Here is a 23,551-nt window from a genome sequence, read left to right on the forward strand (position 1 = left end):
CTTGCCCCCAGTGCGGCCGGCGGGCCCAGTGGACCCTGATAGGGACGCGCAGCCTTTGTTCTCTCACCGGCCAACCCCCAATCTCGTTCCCACGGAAACTCCGGTTATTTTTACCAATCTGGGGTTTTTAGTGAGTTCAAGATTCCAGCCTGTCGCAGTATTGCTGGCTAGAGTACCCCGACCGCTTTAGCTGAATACTGACAATATACAGAGTTGCTAACATTTGGGAAATGGTTACGTTGATTTTTTTTTTTTTCCTGGTCTCTCTTGATTTACAGGCCATGACCGTCAACTTCCAGTTGCGATTGGGGCGCCTGGGTGGCTCAGTGGTTGGACGTCTGCCTTCGGCTCAGGTCAAAAAAAAAAAACCCCAAACCCAAAACGATTGCGATTGTAATCTGATTATCTGGAAATGGCATTTTAGACATTGGCTTTATTCGATTTCTCTCCTGCCCCCTCGCCCACCACACACATTGGTTTCTAATTAGATTTATTCGTAACAAGGAAAAGGGAAGCTTTTGCATTTGATGTTCTCACCTTGCGGGAAGCGTCCACGCTCCCACTTGCCTGTCAGTGCCCGGGAGAAGCTAGTTTAATATAATACATCCCAAGTTACGGGACATAGATATTACAGCATTGTTTAGAATAACTGGGAAGGAGTTAGTGGCTTGTCGCATTTGGGTGGCATACAGTGATCTGGTTGATAAGTCTTTCCTTATCCTCATTTCAGCCTCGTTTACCTTTCACACCTCTCCCATACTGCAGTTTTAAATTATATGTTTAAATTTTATTGATCTCTCCAGTATTGAGTTGCAAGCTCATTTTCATCACTGTATTTCCAGTGTCTAACAGTGTGCTAAACATTGTAGGCACTGATTAAATGGATATTGACCAAATGAACTGGAGGTATCTAAAGAAATCAAAACTTTTGACATATCATGAAACTCTAGCTTAGCCAATAGTCACCATAACCATAATAACTGTATTAATCTGGCTAACAGGGGTATGAGGTACTCCGAGAGTCTAGACACAGGAAATCCAACGAGCTCTGTTTGTCTAGCCATGAATCAGCGTGGGCAGTGGAAAGGGACAGAGAAATTTGGTGGGCTGAGGTAAGTCTTAACTGGAGAGGTGATTTTTGCTTTCAAGTGATATTACTATGCCTCTTGTTACCGAGGCCTAGGTAAAAATAGCCATTTAAGCCAGTGTTTCTTAAAATTCTGCATTATACCACCTTTGAGAATTTGACAAAGCTAAGGACTTTGCCCCTGGAAAGTTCATATATATAAAAACTTACCTCCGGGGCACCTGGGTGGCTCGGTCGTTAAGCGTCTGCCTTCGGCTCAGGTCATGATCTCAGGGTCCTGGGATCGAGCCCCACATCGGGCTCCCTGCTCAGCAGGAAGCCTGCTTCTCCCTCTCCCACTCCCCCTGCTTGTGTTCCCTCTCTCACTGTGTCTCTCTCTGTCAAATAAATAAATAAAAGTCTTTATTAAAAAAAAGCAAAAAACTTACCTCCGTTGGCAGAGTTTCTCAACCTTGGCCCTACTGACGCTTTGCGCTAGATTGTTGTTATGGGGGCCTGTCCTAGGGATTGTAGGATGTTTGGCAACATCTCTGTCCTGTACCCTTTTGATGTCAGTAACTCTCTATCTCCAGTTGTGACAAACAAAAAATGTCTCCATACCTTTCCAAATGTCCTCTGGGGGTCAAAATCTGCCGTGTTTGAAAACTGCTGCCTAGAGGATATGGTATGATGATAACTTTATATGTTGGTTAGGGCATTTGAAATACGAAGGGAAAAAAGAAATGGATAAGATTCAGCATCTGAGATGAAAGGCGGATGAATTAGCATTACTACCAGCTGGTGTCCTACTTATTCTATAGAAATGTGACAGCAAATGGGATATGAACGCCTTAGAAGGATTTTTATACACATTGCTGGTTTTAATTGTGAATGCTGCAGTATTTCTACTGATTGGTTCTCTTCTACCTTTTTTTTTTTTTAAGATTTTATTTATTTATTTGACAGAAAGAGACAGTGAGAGAGGGAACACAAGCAGGGGGAGGGGGAGAGGGAGAAGCAGGCTTCCCGCAGAGCAGGGAGCCCGATGTGGGGCTCAATCCCAGGACCCTGGCATCATGACCTGAGCCGGAGGCAGACGCTTAATGACTGAGCCCCCCAGGTGTCCCGGTTCTCTTCTACCTTTAGACAATTACTTTAGGTTAATATGCAATAGGCATGTGCCTGTTTTCAAACCAAAATCAACATCAGATTAAAATGCTTCTCTGAAGACCTGAAAGATTTATTTTTTTGTATTCATGTTTGATTTTCAGGGGTGAAAGAGCTGAATCAATATATTATTTTTCAAATGACCAGATTATTCTGAATAATTTTCCCCAATTTATCTGTGGCATGTAGGTTAATATCTAAATATAGTAAAGTGCTTAGCTTAGAGGTTCATTAGAGTGTAAAAGAGGCAAGGTCCTGGCCCTATAGGTCCTTCCATCTCGTGACATATAATAACAGCAATAATGACAACAATAAACTCAAAACAAAAATGTTTCCTTTTCTAGCTCTTATTCCTATAATCAACTTCTTGTTGCAATTTTTCAGGGCTGCAACCTGGAATATCTTGTTTTCTCTACACTGTTTCCCCAAAGAAATCTCATTGACTCTTGTGGCTTTAAATAATGAACTTCAGATGACCCTACATCTATCTACTAGTTCAACCCTCTCTTCTGATTTCTAAATTGATATATCCAAGTGCCTATTTTCCATTTCCACTTTAATGTTTTATAGACATTTCACATTTAATACCATATGGTATTGAATCAAAGAAGCTATTGATTGTAAGTCACATTTATCTCCACCAAGATAAAAAAAAATTACTGCCACTTGAACTATGGCATAATACTAAGATACCCTTGATTGTACAATACATCTCAATTTCAGAGATGTTAAAATCAGTTTTTAAAATATTGCAATTTAGGGTGCCTGGGTGGCTCAGTTGGTTGGGCAACTGCCTTCAGCTCAGGTCATGATCCTGGCGTCCCGGGATCGAGTCGCACATCGGGCTCCCTGCTTGGCGGGGAGTCTGCTTCTCCCTCTCCGGCTCCCCCCTCTTGTGCTCTCTCTCTCTCTCTCTCTCTCTCTCACTCTCTCTCTCAAATAAATAAATAAAATCTTTAATAAATAAATAAATAAAATACTGCAATTTATTAGAATAGCATCAAAAAGAATAAAATAGGAATAAATTTACAAAAAAAGTGCAAAACTTATATTCTGAATGCTACAAAAGATTGTTGAAAAAATTTAAAGAAAACCTAAATAAATTGAAAGACATTCCATGTTCATGGATCAAAAAATTTAATATTATAAAACTGGCAATATATCCCAATTTTATCTGTAGATTCAGTGCTTCCCCTATCAAAATCTCAGCTGTCATTTTTGCATAAATCAACAAGCTTATTCTGAAAACTACTGGGAAATTCCAAGGAACCCAAAAGTGGTAAAATAAGAAAATATTTGATCTTTGACCCCATTCCTGGCACAAAGCTCATAAAACCCTTGGAATTTCCTGAGTGATAGGAGTGTCTTTTGTCATTCATAAGGAGCTCCTTTTGAGCATACCTGAATTTATGCTAATAAGGGGGCTTAGGGTGGGGCCCCTAGATGGTGTCAGGATAGGAGTCCTCACCAGATAGACAGATGATTAGAGAATTAAAACTTTTCAGCCTTAATTACCAACCTCTGGGGAGGCAAGGAGAAGGGGGCTGGAGATTAAGCTCTATAAAAACTATTGAGCAAAATTTGATGAGCTTCCACATGCTGGGAAGGTGGCATACCCCAGTTCCATGGGGATAGAAGCTCCTGCCTTTGGGATCCTTCTGAACTTTGGCGTATGTTCCTCCTCATCAGGCTGCACATCTGCATCCTTTATAATATCTTTTACAATAACAGTTTAAACATAAGTACATGTTTCTCTGAGTTTTGTGAACTGTTCTAGCGAATTAATCAAACCTAAGGAAGTGATCATGGGAACCTCTGACTTATAGCAGGTTAATCAGAAGCACAGGTAATGACCTGAACTTGCTACTGACATCTGAAGAGGAATAGGGGGGCAGTCTTATAGGACTGAGCTCTTAACCTGTGGGACCTGATGCTATCCCCAGGTAGACAGTAAATTGTAGAACACCTAGCTGGTGTTGCAAAATTGTTTGATGTTTGGAAAACCTACATATCTGGTGTCAGAAGGGAAGTAGTGTTGTAGTGAAGTTTTGAGAGTAGAGGAGACCCAGGGAGGAGGAGTCTGTTTTTTTCCTTACATCAGAATAGCCAAAACAATGTTAAAAAGAGGAACAAAGTTGGAGGACTTAACTTCCCAATTTCAAAACTTGCTATAAAGCTATCGTAATTAAGACTGTGGTACTGGCATAAGAACAGCCATGTAGATTAATGGGATAGAACTGAGAACCCAGAAGTAAATATTCACATTGATTTTAACACAGATGCCAAGAAAAGTCAACAGGGAAGGAGTAGTCCTTTCAACAAATGGTGCTGCAACAATGGATATCCACATGCAAAAGAATGAAATTGGATCCCTACCTCATGCCTTTTACAAAAATTAATCAAAATGGGGGGCCCCTGGGTGGCTCAGTTGGTTAAGCGACTGCCTTCGGCTCAGGTCATGATCCTGGAGTCCCAGGATCGAGTCCCGCATCGGGCTCCCTGCTCAACAGGGAGTCTGCTTCTCCCTCTGACCCTCCCCCCTCTCATGTGCTCTCTCTCTCATTCTCTCTCTCAAATAAATAAATAAATAAATAATCTTTAAAAAAAAATTAATCAAAATGGATTACAGACCTAAATGTAGATGCTAAAAGTATAAGATCCTTAGAAGAAAATACAGGAATAAATCTGCATGACCTGGAGTTAAGCAAAGCCTTCTTAGATGTGATACCAAAAGCATTCATAACAAAAGAAGTGACCCAGGGGTGCCTGGGTGGCTCAGTCGGTTAATGTCCAACTCTTGTTTCAACCCAGGTCATGATCTCAGGGCTGTGGGATCAAGCTCTGCTTCGGACTGGGCTCCATGCTGGGTGTGGAGCCTGCTTAGGATTCTCTTTCCCTCTCCTCCTGCCCCTCCCCCCATCTCTGAAGAGGAAAAAAAAAAAAAAAGAAAGAACCCATTTAGACTAGATATTTCTTTAAAGAAGACATAAAAATGGCCAATGCATACAAGGAAAGATGCTACCATTATTAGCCCTCAGGGAAATGCAAATAAAAATACTGAGACGGTACTTCACACCTACTAAGTTGGCTAAAATAAAAAAGACAGGTATTAAGTGTTGGAGTGGATGTAGAGAAAATGGACGCCCCCATACTTGCTGGTGGCAATGTGAAATGGTGTAGCCTCTTTGGGAAACATTCTAGCAGTTCCTCAAAAGTTTAAATACAGAGTTACCATATGACCCAGGAATTCCTATCCTAAGTCAATACCCATGAGAAATGAAAACATACATCCACACAAAAACTTGTAAATGAATGCTCCAAACAGCATTTTGGCTATTCATAATAGCCAAAAAGAAGAAACAACCCAAATTTTCATCAACTGATGAGTTGATAAATAAAAGTGGTATATCCATAAAATAGAATATTATTCAGACATAAAAAGGCATGAAGCACTGAGACATGCTACAACATGGACAAATCTTGAAAACATTATGCTAAGTGAAAGAAACTAGGCACAAATGACCACAAATTGTATGATGATTTGATTTATATGAAATGTCCAAAATTGGCAAGTCTATAAAGATTAAGTAGATTAGTGGTTGCCTAGGGCTGGGAGAATTGGAGGGAAATGGGGAGTGCCTGGTAATGGGCATGGGCTTTCTTTTGGGATGATGAAAATGTTTTAAAATTGACTGTGGTGATTGCACAACTCCAAATACACCGAAAACCACTGAATTGTGCACTTTAAATGAGTGATTTGTATCTTATGTGAATTATATCTCAATAAAGCTGTTACATTTTTTAAAAAGTGATTTTGAATTACAAAAACTGGAATGTCCAATATTCTATCCATTGCCATGCCCAAATCTCCTTCCATCCACTTCATCCCACCTCAGTAAAGGCACTGCCACCCACTGGAATAACCATTTCAAAACACTGTTGTTAGCTCTGACACTTCTCATCATTTATCCCCCATTTCCAATCTATTGCCAAGTCATGTTGACCTATTCCAGAATATATATTGATTCTGTCCACTTTTCACCATCTGCGCCACCACTGGTCTAGTCCAAGTCATCATCTTTCATGTGGTTTGTCTGGAGCAATTAACCTACCAGGAAACGGAGAACTTCTCCAGCTCCCCTTTAGTACAATTACTTCTAGGCAATCATAATGATCTTTTAAAAAGACAGATCTGGGGGCGCCTGGGTGGCTCAGTCGGTTAAGTGTCTGCCTTCGGCTCAGGTCGTGATCCCAGGGTCCTGGGATCGAGCCCCGCATCGGGCTCCCTGCTCAGTGGAGAGCCTGCTTTTCCCTCTCCCACTCCCCCTGCTTGTGTTCCCTCTCTTGCTGTCTCTCTCTCTGTCAAAAATAAATAAATAAAATCCTTAAAAAAAAAAAAAAAGGCAGATCTGCTCAGGATACTTTCATGCTTAAAACCCTTCCCTGGCCATTCATGGCACACAGAATGAGATCCAGTCTTCTTGTCACGATACACCGAGCCTTGTCTGGGCTCCTGAAATTCTTTTCTCTTGCTGTGCTCCAGCTCAGTGGTCTTTCAGTTCCTCAAGCTGACAAGCTCTTCCCTACCATGGGGCCATGCTCTATGCTCTTCCCTCTCTTGTATGGGCCTGCTCTCCCTTCCAGTATGGCTACTTTCTATTCCCTCTTCAAATTCCAGCTGATATATCACATTCTCAGAGAAGCCTTCCTACCTTGAGCTCCCATCTAAATGAAGATTCCTCTGGGGGTGCCTGGCTGGCTCAGTCAGTAGAGCATGTGACTCTTGATCTCAGGGTTGTAAGTTCAAGCTCCACGTTGGGTGTGGAGATTACTTAAAAATAAAGAATCTTTACAAAAAATAAGAATAAATAAATGAGGATTCCTCTGTGTGGAGAAAAAATAATCTTTGTACACTGTTGGTGGGAATGTAAAGTGGTGCAGCCACTGTGAAAAACAGTATGGCGGTTCCTCAAAAACTTAAAAATGGAACAACCTATGATCCAGTATTGGGTATTGTATATACCCTCTATGGGGTATTTACCCAAAGGTATATAAATAAAAGGGTATACCCTCTATTGGGTATTTACCCAAAGAAAACAAAAACACTAATTCAAAAAGGTATGTGCATCACTATGTTTATTACAACATTATTTACAATAGCTAAGAAATGGAAGGGACCTAAGTGTCCATTGATAGACAAATGGATAAGGAAGATGTGGTACACACACACACACACACACACACAGGAGTATTACACAGCCATGAAAACATGAGATCATGGCTTTTGAGACAACATGGATAGACCTAGAGGATATTATGCTAAGTGAAATACTTCAGGCTGAGAAAGACAAATACCACATGATTTCCCTCGTATGTGGAATCTAAAACAAAAACAATTGAATAAACAAACAAGAAGCAAAATCATACCTGTAAATACAAAATAAACTGATGGTTGCCAGAGGGGAGGGGGAATGGCGAGATGTGCAAAATGGGTGAAGGGGAGAGGGAGATGCAGGCTTCCAGTTATGGAATGAATAAGTTATGGGAATCAAAGGCACACCATAGGGAATATAGTCAATAATACTGTAATAGCAAGATATGGTGACAGATGGTGGCTACACATGTGGTGAATATAGCATAATGTATAAACTTGAATGTAGTATAATATATAAACTTTTGAATCACTATGTTGTACATCTGAAACTGATGTAACATTGTGTGTCAACTATACTAAAAAAATAAAAAAAAAAAGAAACACAAATGCAAAAGGCAATTCTAAGAAAGGGGAAAAATTTATACCATCTACTAGGTTCATAAAAGTAAAAACATTTAATAGCAAAGAATAGGAAAGCTATAATGGGGGGGGTGTAGAACAGTATTTAAATGGGTAGCATCAAGATTATTTGTTCCTTTAAGGGTGGCTAATGAATGCAGAAAAACCTTCAGGTACTTACTTTTGAAAAATAGCTTTGTTGAGGTATAACGGACATACAATAAACTGAATGTATTTAAAGCGTTAATAAATAAACAAATAAATAAGAATTCCCCTGCTTTAGTGCTCTTGTAGCACCCTGTACTTTTCATTCTTAGTGCTTATCATGCTATGTAGTTTATTGTAAATATAGAGATCATATACATAAACACATGTATATACATATACAATTATATGTAGATGTGTATATATATATGTTCGTGGAATGTATATGTATATATGTACATTTCTCGTTTCCATTTGATTTTTTAAAAGATTTTATTTATTTATTTGACAGAGAGAGCGAGCATGCACAAGTAGGCAGAATGGCAGGTAGAGGGAGAGGGAGAAGCAGGCTCCCCACTGAGCAGAGAGCCAGGAACCTGGGATTATGACGTGAACTGAAGGCAGATGCTTAACCAAACCACCCAGGTGCCCCCCGCTTTTTTCTTTTATTTATTTATTTGAGAGAGAGGGCATGCACAGAGGGAAAGGGAGAAGCAGACTCCCCACTGAGCAGGGAGCCCAACTTGGGGCTTGATCCCAGGACCCTGGGATCATGACCTGAGCCAAAGGCAGATGCTTAACTGACTGAGCCACCCAGGCGCCCTTTCCATTTGACTTCTAAAACAATGATATGTAACGCTTACATAATGCCTACTATCTACCAGGTACTGTTACATGTAGTTTACACATTTTCATTCATTTAATCCTCTCAGTGATTCTTAGGTAACTGAGTACAAAATTGTTAAGTAAGTTACCCATGATTACACGGCTAGTAAATGGAAAAGATTTGACCCCTGGCAGTCTGGTTCCGGAGACCGGGCTGACTGTCCTACAACATAGTGGTGGGTGCTATAGCTCTTTTTGTCAGCCCCAGTGTAGCCGGCATTGAGCATAGTGCTTGGCATGGTATGGGCATCCCCTAAACACTTGTTGAATGACTATATGCCTGAATGATTCCTCCATACTAGGTTAGGAGTCCTCCTAAGTATCACAGAGCATGCTGTAATAGCATTTACATAGTGATAATAACATAAATATGGATCTAACCACAATTATAACTACAAATATAACTTAATTGGGAGGATGGGGGGAATGATAAGTCTATGCATGGTGGGGCCAAAGGGGGTGGGAGGAGCACTGAAAAAAGAGAGCTAAGTTCTCACTTGCCACAGTGGAAAATCCCTAGGTAATGCCTAAAACTGGGAAAAACTTTCAAGAAATCATAGTATGTTACTCAGAGGTATAGAGATAAACACTGAAAGAACTGACTAAAGGAATTGTATATAGCTGTGGCTGAAAAGAGAGAATTTGGCAGGCAGGAAACTGCTGTTTTTCATAACTAGTCTTGTAGGACTAGTAGTACGTCTTAACTGTGAGCATGCATTCCTGTGATAAAACAAAAACACAATGAACAGAATGGTTTGGACTTCTAGTAATTTTCGAACCATGTTTGTTTCCAGGCAGTATGTATGTCTTCATAGTGCTCGGTGCTTCTGAAAGATGGATGAACAATTCCAGGTATTATAATAAGGTATCGTTAGCATCTCCCTGCATTAGTCTCTACTTTTTTATTCCAGGTAAGGACATGCCTCGGGTTCCACCATTCCATTTTTCTAGTTCTCTGCATACCATCCTTTGTCTTTAGACCCTCAGGCAGCTGAATGAGTTAGGGAGAAGAGTGTACCCAAATTGAATGTGCATATCCTTGTTGCCTTTACATCATTACTCTTAAGCAGGTGGAAACACCAAAAGAAAACAAAAATCAAGAACGGAGTGTTTCACTCTTCCCCAGACAGGAATTCATACAGGTGTCTATTGGGTGAGGGCCTTTGCCTTGATTTTAACCGTAAAGCTCTCTTGGTCTAGTTGATGGTTTTGATTTTGTCAGAAGTCTGCCGACTGCACGGTGATGGCAGGCTGATCCCCTACAGAGAAATCTGTCCTGAAAATGACTCCTGTAGTCTTCCCTGACTTCTGCCGATCTGCAGAGACGTTTTTCTCATGTCTCCCCTTTGAACCATTACTTCGGAGGAGAGAAGACAAGAAAAAAGCATTGAGTTGCACTCTGAAATTTAACCACTTTTTGGCTGAGTTTGGTTATTAATGCTTTTAATTACATGTGTAATTATATTCTATGTTTGATTTTAATAGTAGTTAAGCCATTAAGACTCAGAAGAATTTTTAATGACTGATCCCCTAGATATAAAATGAAAGAGTTAGTTTGAGTGACTTTCCAGACCCCTTCTAGTCCTTGAACTTCTATGACTTGATGACTCAACATGAACTTCATGGTCTTTTAAAGGAACTCTATTTATGAAAGGCAGAATAAAAATCACCCAAAACTCCATCCAAGTGCAAATTTGAAACAAAGGGTGCTTACTATTTACACAGAAAATGAAAATGTAATTTCTGTGTACTATAGGAAAGCACTAAGTGTTTGAGGGATGAGTGGAAAATAGCACAAAAGAAGAAATACTGGTTTGAAACTTCTGTCACTGGGTTCATCATGGTTTTTATTTCCCGTATCTTAGGATGTTTTAATATTTGGGGGGGCCTTTCAGCCGCAGGGAGAAGGCTAGCTAATTCCTGTAGATAATAACAGTTTGCCTGGAACTATATCTTCCATATGCAAACACAGTCTCATATTTGTCCCTCTGTCCCCCCAACACTCTGCTTATCTGACTCTCAGACAGCACACCAATATCTCCCAGGACCTAAGCCATCCCAGGGCCAGGTACCAGGCAATCAGAGACCACCCAGTAGCCCCAAACCTGCCCGAATTACTCAAACAGGCTAATCCTAAAATGTTTCCTCTGCCCAGCCTTGCCTTTCCCACCCAAACCCCAATAAGTAATGCCAAAATAGAAATTGAAGCAATATATAAAGCAAAACAAAATTCCATATCACTTCTCAGCCTAGCCAGCAAGACTGGCCTAGACTTTCCGCTTGCTTCTGCTTCTGCCTCCTGACCACAGCCTGGTGCTCCCCCACCCCCCGCCCCCCGCCAACCCCCGCACATGACCCTGCATGGTGTGGTAAGTCATAATTTTTTTCCCAATGGCACTGAGCTCTCCATATCATCATTCTGTTACTGCCATAAATTAAAATCCCATGGGTCCAAATGAGACAGCAACCTACATGCAGTTTTTGTTGACCGTGGAAACTGAGAGAACTCCCTGTCTTCCATGTTCCTTGTAGCTAGGGTTGGTTCACTTGCTTAGGACACCTTGCAAATGATAACCCAGACTTCTAACTCAGTCCCCATGTGGGCTATGTAGCTTTCAGTATTTCATGATCACACATCCAACCCCTAGACTGGGCCACATGCTCAAAATAAGTGTTTTATCTTAAAGTATAAGGTGATAGGCATAGGGGATAGAGGTGGAGAATGACAGATACTCATTGCGACTTTACTTGATATTTTGGAACCATTAGTCATCGGACATGCCTGACTGAAGCCGGGTCCCTAGTGTTGTCTTCCTGTATCAAACTGCATTCATTATTGCTTCAAGCCTCCTATCGATAACAACAGCTACAATTTGGGCATCTGCTCTGTGTCTCTAATCACACTCTAGACCTTTCACCAAAACTCTGATTATCCACAATTTTTTGATGAAGAAACTGACTCCAAGAGGTTAGTTTTCTCACTGACACACAGGTAGAAGGCAGCGAGCAAGTAAGTAAAAGAGCCAGGATTGCAAATTGAAATCTGATTCTAAACCCTGCCTTCTTCCCTCTCCCCCCCACCTCCCCCCCACTGCTTCAGTGATGAATTCTGGCATGTGAACCTCGGATACCCTGCACCAGACTTACAGTGCTTAATGTGGGCAGGGGGCTTTTCCCGTGGTCATGACTATGCCCTGCGGCTCTTGGGGGTTGCGCAGGGAAATCTCTTATCATCTCTGGCTCCTGTTTCTTACTCCGAAAAACAAGGGATTTGGAGTAGATGTCTTCTTTGATAACAATTTGGATTCTTAAAATATGATTATAACTTTGCTACCTATGATGTATGAGAAATTTATATGTTATATCCTTCTTATTCCCTTTTTTGAAAAGATTTTATTTATTTGAGAGAGAGAGAGCACAAGCAGGGGGAGCAGCAGGCAGAGGGAGAGGGAGAAGCAGACTCCTAAAGGAGCAGGGAGCCTGATGTGGGGCTCGATTCCAGGACCCTGGGATCATGACCTGAGCCAAAGTCAGACACTTAACCGACTGAGCCACCCAGGTGCCCACATCCTACTTATTTCCAAAGCAGATTTGAAGTACCCAAATACCCAAATAGTTTTATTTAGCTGACATTTTAACTTTTTTTCTTTCTTATAATTACAGAAAGTCAACAAGGAACATGAATTGGTTAACCTTAAAGAGAGCTATTTTAGTGGCCCAGAATTTAACGTACAAATAAAAGAAGGATGTCTTTAATAAACAAATGATGTGTCATTTGGGACAAATGCAATATGATGTGTGGGTTCATATTCATAGTCATCAGGAGACTTCAGCATACTTAGCACAGTTAACATTTCCAAGGTGTATGTGTGTGTACGTGTCAACCTTAGTATTTAATTTCACTCCTGATTGGTCTCTTGTGTTTTCAGTTGTCTTTCTGTCAGTGGGGATGAGCAGATACACACAGATCCTTCTTGTGCCTGATCTAAATTTTGACCTATGGCTTACATTACACAGGTCAGACGTTTAGCTCACTCGAATCTGTGACCAGGATAGTGTATTATTATCTGGCCCACCAGGGGATTGGACCCGACCGAAGCCTTGTCCCGTTAGCCTTAAAGTCTAGTCAACTAGCCTTAAAGTCTGAGTTGCCACTCGGTTCAAGAAATGTGACTTTTTTTACATCAGCTGGGCCACTCAGGCTACCTGATTGTATCTCAGTTTCTACATTTTTTCCCCAGGGATAATAATATCTCTGTGACACTTAATGGAAGCCAATATATGTGATAGTTTATATTCACTGCAAGTAGTTAACTGGCTTATAAGATAATCCAATTAACCAGAGAGAAAGACAGTATACAATGTTAAAAACAGTTGTATTGATTAAAACCTAATTTTAACTAAGTCGAAAATTGGCTTTTTTTTTTTTTAAAGAATTTTTCAGTTTGGAAGAAATTCAATATGGGGGAAAGAAAGAGAAAGAAATTGAGAGAAATAGGAAGAGAATTTTTCCTGTTTTTGAGCCAAAAATTTTTGAGGAAACATATATATTCTAATCCCTGTTTTTCTTACTATTCAATAAAAGGCACTATTCCATAAAATATGCTATCACATGGTGATCCTGAGTTCTTTGTCAGACAAACTCTCTTTTGCTGTTATATTATTATTGTAATTGGAGTGTATTTTTCAGCTGGTACAGCACTGTTGTTGTTTTCCATAATATAAATGCTTAGCCTGAATCGTGATCAGAAGGTGGCAGAGTTAAAAATTCAGGTTGTAACTGTGTATTGAAATGGGAATGAAAGTAGCAATTCCAAAATATTGGAAATGTGGCTGAATAAGCATTTAAAGCAGGGTGTGATCCTTAAGTACCACCAATACATCTGGTTGCTGCCTCGTTAGGAAAGGGATGAGTCGACTCGCTAGACAAGTCCAACCGAGACTAACAAGCAGCTCTGAAACTGTGTTCTAGTTCTCACCTTCTGTTCCCATAGGATGATGTTTGTCAGCTTAAAAAAAAAAAGCCAAGCAATGTATTTTTCAACAAAACCAAATGAGCCATAGGATTTTAACGTTAAAGCAGGGTTTGGGTGTTACTGGTGCAGTTAGTTTCTGACAGCAGTTGACTGATGTTCTGCATCTTCTCACTGGACACTTGCCGTGGCATGTCACTGACTCCTTCACACTGACAGTCTCTTGAGTGCTCGGTAGCATGATGCACCTGCAGAACTGCTGATGGACGGTCATTTTCCATCATCTAAAAATACGATCAATCTATTTGCTAAAAGGAATTCTGGCTCCACAAATTTGACTTTTATTTTCTTATTTGTCTTCTCTCTCCTTCCAAACAAAAAATAAGCTAGACAACTGCTGAAAGTTTCTTAAATCATTCCTGCTTCATTGCCATCCCAAAGTATGTGTCAGAGAAGGGAAGTGTAGAGGGACTGTTTTAATTCAGTGTGAGGACTAATTAGGAATCCCTCTGGAAAATTATAGAAGACAAATCAAGGCCTGCTCAAATGAAATAATCATGAGGTTGATTGTATATATAAAACATGTTGATTTCTATGAATAACTCAAAATGTCTCATCTGCTTACTTATTAGCCTCTTCGTAATTACATTGTAGGGAATATTTTTTCTTTTTCTCTTTACACCATTTACTTCCACTACTTTGAATTTGTCATTACAGCAGCTAAAGCATTTCCTTGAAGTAAAAAGAGTAGTATTTAAAGATCTGTTAAGGGGCGCCTGGGTGGCTCAGTCGTTAAGTGTCTGCCTTTGGCTCAGGTCATGATCCCAGAGTTCTGGGATCGAGTCCCACATCAGGCTCCCTGCTCAGCAGTGAGTCTGCTTCTCCCTCTACCCCTCCCCCCTGGTTGTGATCTCTCTCTCTCTCTCATGCTCTCTCTCTTTCTCTCAGATAAATAAATAAAACCTTAAAAAAAATAAAGATCTGTTAACCATGGTGTGGAATTTAGAAATAGAACCATCCTAAAGTTTGTAGGGAAACATCAAAGACCCTTGAATAGCCAAAGCAATCTTGAGAAAGAAGAACAAAGCTGGAGGCATCATGCTCCCTGATTTCAAACTATATTACAAAGCTATAGTAATTAAAACAGTGTGGTATGGGCATTAAAAACAGACACATAGATCAATGGAAGGGAATAGGGAGCCTAGAAATAAATCCACATATTTACAGTCAACTTTAATTTGCGACAAAGGAGTCAAGAACATACAGTGGGGGAAAGACAGTCTCTTCAATAAATGGTATTGTGAAAACTGGACAGCCATGTGCAAAAGAATGAAAATTGACCACCGTCTTATGCCATGTACAAAAATTAACTCAAAATGGATTAAGGACTTGAATGTAAGCTCTGAAACCATACACTATAGAAAGCAGTGTGGAGATTCCTCAAAAAATTAAAAATAGAACTACCATATGATCTAGCAATTTCACATCTGGGTATTTATCAGAAGAAAACAAAAATACTGATTTGAAAAGATATGTGCATCCCCGTGTTCATTTTGCAGCATTATTTACAAAAGCCAAGATATGGAAACAACCTAAATGTCCATCAATGGATGGATAAATGGATAAAGATATGGTATATATACACAATGGAATATTACCCAGCCATAATAAAGAGTAAGATCCTGCCATTTGGTGACAACATGGATGAATCTTGAGGGTATTATGCTAAGTGAAACAAGGTAGACAGAGAAAGACAAATACTATATGATCTTTCTTATAGGTGGAATCTGGGGGAAAAGAAAATCCAAGCTCATAGATACAGAGAACAGATTGGTGGTTGCCCAAGGTGGGGGTGGGAGAAAGGCGGGAAGTGGGAGAAATCGGTGAATTGTTTTGTGGGTTTTTTTTTTTTTTAGCTTAAATAAATTGAATTTTAAAAATCTGCTAACAGTGGTGACACATTGAGAAGCTCCATGGCTTCTGGGTTCTGGTGGGAATGAGGAGGCTGGGACCACTGCGTGCCCACTGGGAGTGATGGTGCACTTGGTGTATTGTGTGAAATGTGAGAGTGAATAACTACATGGGAATCTCCTACAAGAAAGAAATTGTGCAAACAAGAATGGCAAATCAGAATAAGCACCATTTTTTTTTAATAGTATAAATATCCTCAGGCAAAGATTGCCGTTCAGATTTAAATCTCACATTTAGTTCTATGTCCTGTATAGTGAGCTCCATGTTAAAGGTCTGCAGATCTTTTCTAATAACAGAAGTAATAAGATATTCATTTAAATTAGAAATATGCACGTTTTCTGTGATTCCTTTCCTCTGCCACCTGGTGGATTTTACTTAAAACTGCAGTAGTAATGTCCTGCGTTGAACAGGTCAGCTGATGTTGATGCTTTATGACTGATCTCATTTGAGTTTTTCCAAACTATTGACAGGCACTGTTAATAAACATTTTAAAGGGCACCTGGGTGGCTCAGTCATTAAGCGTCTGCCTTCGGCTCAGGTCATGATCCCAGGGTCCTGGGATCGAGCCCCCCTTGCTCAGTGGGAAGCCTGCTTCTCCCTCTCCCACTCCCCCTGCCTGTGTTCCCTTTCTCGCTGTCTCTCTCTGTCAGATAAATAAATAAAATCTTTAAAAAAAATAAAAATAAACATTTTAAAAACACATCACAGGTTAATAATAGAAATTTCAGGGATATCTAGGTCTCTTTTAGGACACTTTAAAAATGTTTATTGTTAAACTATTTTTTCCTTAGGTCCATTTCTCTGCAGAAATGGAATGGTCATAACTTTAGGCAAGGGTCTTGGTTAAGGTCTCCAATTTCTTTTGGAGTTTTTAAAATACAAAAGCTTTCAAGCATACAGGAAAGTTGAAAGAATTTTACAGTATATAACTGTATATCTCCACAGAGATTCTACCATTAAAATTTTTACTTGCTTTGTGTTGTATCATGCATATACCTATCCCTCCATACATACTTATTTTCAGTGAATTTTAAATTAAGATGTGGACATCAGTTCACCTCCCTTGAAATGCACTCATTAATAAGAGTTCAATATTTGTTTATAGTTAGTTTTCTTAAAGCACTATTTTTGCATGAAATTGGAAATGTTTGGAACAGAGGTGGAACACAAGAACAGGTTAAATACCATTGTTTTACAATTAGGGTAATTAGAGTTGTTAGTCATTTAATAATACCAGCATTAGTCACAATAGCCAAACGGTGGAAACAACCCAAGTGTCCGTCAACAGATGACTGGATAAACAAACTGTGGTATACACATGTGACAGAATATAGTTAGCAATAACCAAGGAATGAAATTCTGATACGTGGATGAGCCTTAAAAACATTAATGCTAAGTGAAATAAGCCAGACACAAAAAGACAAACACGGTCTGATTCTGCTTATACGAGGTATCAAGAATAGACCAATTCATAGAGACAGAAAGTAAAATAGAAGTTGCCAGGGCTGGGAGAGAGGGGAATGCAAAGTTGTTGCTTAATGGTTATAGAGTTTCTGTTTGGGATGATGCAAGAGTTTAGAAAATAGATGGTGGTGATGGTTATGTAACATTATGAATGTACTCACATGCTGCTGAATCGTACATTTAAAAATGGTTAAAATGGTAAAGTCATGTCATGTGCTACCATAATGAAAAAAAAATTTTTTTTCATTTCATTCTTTTATGATTAGGATAATTAGGATCACTAGTCTTTTAATGGGTTGTTAGTCATTGTCATGCAATTTTTCCACAAGGCATGCTAGAACGCCTGCCACATAGTTGATCATCATAAAGAAGATCATGTTTTATTAAAGAAACAAAGTTATAATCGAGAGTTACCTTTGAGAGTACACAACTAAGGAAGCAGCAATACGTACATTGTAGAGATGATCACCAATGTGCCACAAGAGCCAAGACACTGTAACAGTTGTCACGGCTAGGGACTACTGCGTGTGTTTACACACAGGAGAGAGGGCAGTAGGGGAAGGCGGCACCTGACTAGGGCAGGGGTGACCCCGTGCAAGGGGTCTGGCAATGTCTAATATGGCTCAGAGAAATGGCCTGTCCCAGAAGACGGAGCAGTGCGGCAGAGAATCCAGAAAGGGGGCCATGACAGAGAGCCAGGTAGACATGTATACCTATGATAAACAGTGGACAGCTGGGAGGCCTGTATATGAGGGCCAAGCTCCCACCCACTGGCAGGGTCATAGGGCAGGACTCTAGACCCAGGGTGGAGTTAAGGATCCAATCAGCATTGGTTAACACCAGACAGAGCCCTTGTTTATCGGTTGCTCAAACTCTAACGCAGACCACCAATAAGTATACCATGTGTGATTGTAGATAGTGATTGATGCTATTTAAGACTGGATGGAGTGGCTGCTTCAGGTAGAGTGTTCTGGAAAGGCCTTCCTCTGAGAGACAGACCTATGACCAGCTCTACATCCCGACCAGTGGAAGTGTCCTGCACTTGACACTTCTCTTGAATAGACATCATGTCATCTCATGCAATTTATACTTATCTGCTCTGTGTTCAAGTATGGCAGGATGCAGGTGGTGTATTATTGAGAAGAAACTTTCACTAAATGTCATTCTTGACTCACTTTGTAATCTATTGAAAAGTCAGAAAAAATATTACCAGGTCATTAATCCAGACTGCACAAAATGAGCGTCAAAGTTTTTCTGTCCAGAAAATTTCTAGGACGCTACTCTAAGTGGATTCTACCTCCAAGCCGCTAGCCCAGAGTACAAATGCCTGACTGTGGTGCCCAGCCTCAGGCAGTGCCAAGATAGCTCTCCTCATCCTCACTCACCCCCCGCCAGACCCTGCAGTGAGGCCAGCTTTGCGCCAGCTATTCTGGGAGAGCCTACAGACTTCATCTTACCCATTTGTTCTGTGGGTTTTTACTGAGCATCTAGTGTATGCGAGGCTCTGGGGATAAAATAGGGAGACAACCAAGAAACGTGCCCTGTGCCCACAGAACTTGTTGCCTAGTAGAAAAGGCAGACAATTAAGCAAGCAATTACAACAAATTGTAAACTGTAATAATGTTATGGTAAGCTGCTTTGGGGATCCTGAGGATAGAGCACATGGAGAGCCGGGAGAAAAAGGAAGCCAAAGTACTTGCCAGTTCTCTTTACCCATTATGTTTTTAACAGAAAATTTTCAGGGCGCCTGGGTGGCTCAGTTGGTTAAGCAACTGCCTTCGGCTCAGGTCATGATCCTGGAGTCCCGGGATCGAGTCCCACATCAGGCTCCCTGCTCAGCAGGGAGTCTGCTTCTCCCTCTGACCCTCCCCCCTCTCATGTGCTCTCTCTCATTCTCTCTCTCTCAAATAAATAAATAAAATCTTTAAAAAAAAAAAAAAGAAAATTTTCAAACCTACACCAAGGTAGAGAGAATAACGTAATAAAGCCCCATATCCATCACCCAGCTTCAATAAGTATCAATTCATGGTCACTTGCGTCCTCTCTATACCTTTTCCCCCCCAGATTCCTTGGATTATTTTGAAGCAAATCCCAGATATGGTTTCATTTGTCAATATTTTTGTGTTTATTTTGTATTTATTTTATTTTCAACTCCTGGTACAGTATCTGTTCATGGTAGGTGCTCAATAACTAAATTGATTTGTTTGCTAAACAAACATGTGAGTGTTTGGGAGAAAGGCACGTGACAAAGGGCACTGTCCGCCATATTGGAATTTGGACTCAGTCCTGTGGGCACTGGGAAGGCAGTGCAGGGTCTTGAATCAGAGAGTGACATAAAGCGGTTACTCTGTCTAAAGTGGAAAAAGAATCAGAAGTGGAGGCTTTGTCCACAGAGGGATTTTTAGGAGGCTGTTGTACAAATCCAGGCAACCAGACTACAGTTATGTGTAGGAAAGGCTAAGAAATTGGAAGAAGTGAAGGGGAGGGGAGGCAGAAAAAAAGCCCGAAGTAACACCCAGAGATAGAAAGAGGAAGACGAAGGGAAATAGCCAGTAAGGCAGAACAAAGAAAAGAGGTGAGCCAGAGAAAGTAGAGGGAAAAAGTAAAAATGAGAGGATGCCAAGAAGTACAGAGGGAGAGGGGCACCTAGCACCAGGGGCCTGGCAGGTCCTTAATTGATCTCATTGAGCCATACTGGGCAAATGCCCACTGAGAGAGGGTTGCCCATTTCCTGCCAGTTCTCTTTGCCTCTATGGGTTGAGTGCCAGCAACACTTAAGCTACTATTTGATCCAAGGAGGAGGGAGGAGGGGAGGGAGGGAACAAGGGAAGGGCAGCGACAATAGTTCTCAGGGTCTTGTGGGTATCCTAGAAGCATCCAGGCAATGTGTGGGGAGGTGAAATCTAGGCAGGAAAAGAGCTGGCAGGAACCAGACTGAGGGCGAAGAGCCTCCAGCCAACTGGGAGAGGTTCAAGGCCAGATCTTCTCTCAGAGGAAGCTGGAAGGAGAAGAGAGCATAGGGGCTCTGGGCAGATCACCACTGTCCCTGGAACATCTGAGAGGTGTTTAATAGAATGTGGGCGGCTCAAGGCTCCCAGAAACACTGGCAGCAGGGGAGGGGCCAGCCACCCTGTCCTCAAGCACACACTGAGCCCCAGGTGTGGGAGCCACCTGTTGTCCCTGGCCACCACCCCGCCTGCTAGACTTTCAGGTTCAAGGCCTTAGCAAAGCAGATCTTAGAAGTGAACACCCTTTAGAACCCAAAGCTTGGCAGGCAGGGGACCAATATTCGAGATATTCCTATTTTCTAAACTGGTAGGTTTAATAAGGTTTCCTAGCCACCATGAACATTCATTTGTTTTAGGGTTGCTGTGAAGGATTTCCCTCCATACAGCCAGCCTCTTACCACACTGCTTCCTCTGTGGTCTCAGGTGGGCAAGATCTTGGGTGGTGGCTGACAGTCATGGGTCCAGTTTGTTGATTGGGCAGAGTGAATTCCCACAGCTCCTCAGTAAGGATGAGTAGCATTTCTCCTTCTTCTTCTCTCTCTCTTTTTTTTTTTAAGATTTTACTTAAATTCAAATTAGCTAACATATGTGTATTATTAGTTTCGGAGGTAGAATTTAGAAATTCATTGGTTGCATATAACACCCAGTGCTCATTACATCAAGTGCTCTCCTTAATGCCCATCACTCATTTACCTCATCCCCCCACACCCCTTCCCTCCAGCAACCCTCAGTTTGTTCCCTAGAGTTAAGAGTCTCTTATGGTTTGCCTCCCTCTCTGTATTTCTCTTATTTTATTTTTCCTTCCCTTCTCCTGTGGTCATCAGTTGTGTTTCTTAAATTCCACATATAAATGAAACCATATGGTATCTGTCTTTCTCTGACTGACTTATTTCACTTAGCATAATACACGCTGGTTCCATCCATGTCATTGCAAATGGCAAGATGTCATTCTTCTTGATGGCTGAGTAATATTCCACTGGAAGCATTCGTTCTTGTCCTACATTTTCCTTCCGGGCCAGCCAGAGGCTGCCACCTGCACGTGTGTTTGCTTTGCAGATTCCACCTTCTTCTGGGTGGAGGCTGACCTTGGACTGGGTTTAGCCGACCCGTTTGGGCAATGACCCTGAGCTATGCTCCCTAACCTAGCTTTCATTGGCAGCAAAGGTGGAGCTTTGTTAGCTCTCTGATGCCTCTTCTGTCCAGAACTTGGTGACTTGCTCTTCTTGGGCCCCTGGAGGACCTGGAGAATGCTATGGGCAGCCAGGCTTCTGCAGGCAAGGCCTGGCCTCCAGCAGAGGAAGAAGATGTCCTGACCTGGTTTGTCACTTCCCCGGGGCTCCTGGTGAGATCCCTGACTGTCTTTTTGGCTTCTTTGTGATATACATGGACAAGTTTCTCCCAAGCTCGTCCTGGAGATATTTGTACCAAAAGAGAAACTAACAGGAACAGTAAACCAAAGGGACCCTAAGCAAGGGATTAGTGGATGTTATTCCAATTCCCTGGATCTAAAACCACACATATTTTACAGAAATATAAAATCTGTATTTTTACAGATTTTCACCCATAGTTTCTCTAGCTCAGGAACGTTGGTTGCAATCTAGTTCACTTTGTTCCTGGAAGAAGGACAGCCTGTGACACTGCAGGTTCTGAACTGGGAAGTTCAGACCCCATTTGATGGTTTTCCTACTTCTCTCCCTGTCCTTCTAGATGCTGCAGGATCAGATCAAACATGAACCTCTGCCCTCAAGTCTGAACATCTGAACGTGTGGACTTAAAGCTGGTGCTCCTCAGGGTACAATACAGTCATAGCCCATTCTCTTCCAGAGAATAGTTCTGGATAATGACATTTTCCCTGAAATATGACCACCAAATTCCTGAAATTCATAGTTTGTAGCTATTTTAAAAAGAAAACTTTCAATTAATATGTACTCATGACCCTGCCTTAGTTAACAGAGTGGGCTAGAGCAGAACTTAAATTTGTGTTAATTTAGAATCGCCATCGGACACTCCTGATATCATATTCTGTCCATGGGAGAAATATAGCCTGCCATTTCCCTGAATTCCATCAAATTACCTCCTAGCCAGCCATCTGTGTCCCTGCTCCTATTTTAATAGTCCAAGTTTAATAGTCAATCAATAGACTATTGATTAAATAGTCAATACTTGACTATTTAAGTTTATAGTTAATAGTTTAACTTTTGTACCAGTCCCCTTGGGTAGGCTCTCTAAAACCACAGATATTCATAGAATGAGAATTTTTAGAGCTAGAAGGAAATTGGAGCTTCCAATTTGTCACTGAGGGCAGGATGGCAGGTTGCTAAGGAAACCTGAGAATCCAGTGTTTGTACCACTAAGTCAAGATCTTTCTCTCTTTGTGTCTGAAGGAATCAATGATCAAGACTTTGTCTTGCCATCCATTGCCATCATTGAGGTGAGGGTCTTTTAAACTAATTTACAGCTTAATTTCATGGTCACAGTTAATCTGGAACCAGGTCCAAGGAAGAGAACACTACTGCACCCAGATTCAATCCCACCCACAGCAAGTGTCATAGGGTTTGGAACTCCCTAAGTCCCCACCTACAGTTCATGTGCCTTGCGAGTCAGTGTGGGATGTAGCCATGGGTAACCCTGGGTAGTTAGGAGGTACATGAAACAGTCCAAGCCAAAGGTCAGGGAATGGTGATGAGAACAGAGAAGCGTCCAGATTCACTCCCTGTTCCAAAGTGAGAACTGGTGGGTTTGGTGGTGACTGGTTTCTGGATAAAGTAGGGGGGCATTCTCAGATAAGCCAGCTCTCTAACTTGGATGTGACACAAACCAAGATTGAGAGCACAAAGATGGGAGCTATTTTCAAAGTATAGCTAGCAGGTTTCTGTTTGTACATATATTTGAGGGGACATGGAGGGGGAATACAGTTGTCCCTGGCGTAACAAACACTCAGGTTACAACTATTCTGAAAGATGCTTATGGAATTGCTCTGACTAGGAAGATCCTGTGGTAGAAAGAGGCAGGACATGTTGGTTCTCTTGGACCAAGTTCTTTCACTAGCCAGCTATGTTCCCCTAAGCACATCATAACTTTCCTGAAATTTCTGAAACATTTTTTAAAGTCTCTAAAATGAGAATATTTTCAAGGTCTGTTTTCACTGTGACATCCAATGCCAGGTGTATTCTGAGAGGCTCTCTTTTTCCAGGGTAGTATACTTGCTTGTTTTTCTTTCTTTCTTTCTTTCTTTCTTTCTTTCTTTCTTTCTTTCTTT

The 23,551-nt window shown here is 41.1% G+C and overlaps 1 long non-coding RNA gene across 2 annotated transcripts; it reads left to right on the plus strand.

Moving 5' to 3' along the window:
* The first annotated feature begins 275 nt into the window (after positions 1–275).
* Positions 276–22,203, plus strand: LOC118015082. 2 transcript variants are annotated; one of them, XR_004680521.1, is made up of 3 exons: positions 276–353; positions 1,002–1,112; positions 9,671–11,015. It is a non-coding gene; the product is annotated as an uncharacterized LOC118015082 (long non-coding RNA). The 2 variants fall into 2 exon arrangements; XR_004680520.1 differs by lacking the exon at positions 276–353 and adding an exon at positions 22,000–22,203 and having other exon boundaries at positions 364–1,112; positions 9,671–9,741.
* Positions 22,204–23,551: the final 1,348 nt, after the last annotated feature.

Source organism: Mirounga leonina, unplaced genomic scaffold, assembly GCF_011800145.1.
Source record: "Mirounga leonina isolate KUSES-001 unplaced genomic scaffold, KU_Mleo_1.0 Mir_165, whole genome shotgun sequence".
NCBI classification, from domain to species: Eukaryota; Metazoa; Chordata; class Mammalia; order Carnivora; family Phocidae; genus Mirounga; species Mirounga leonina.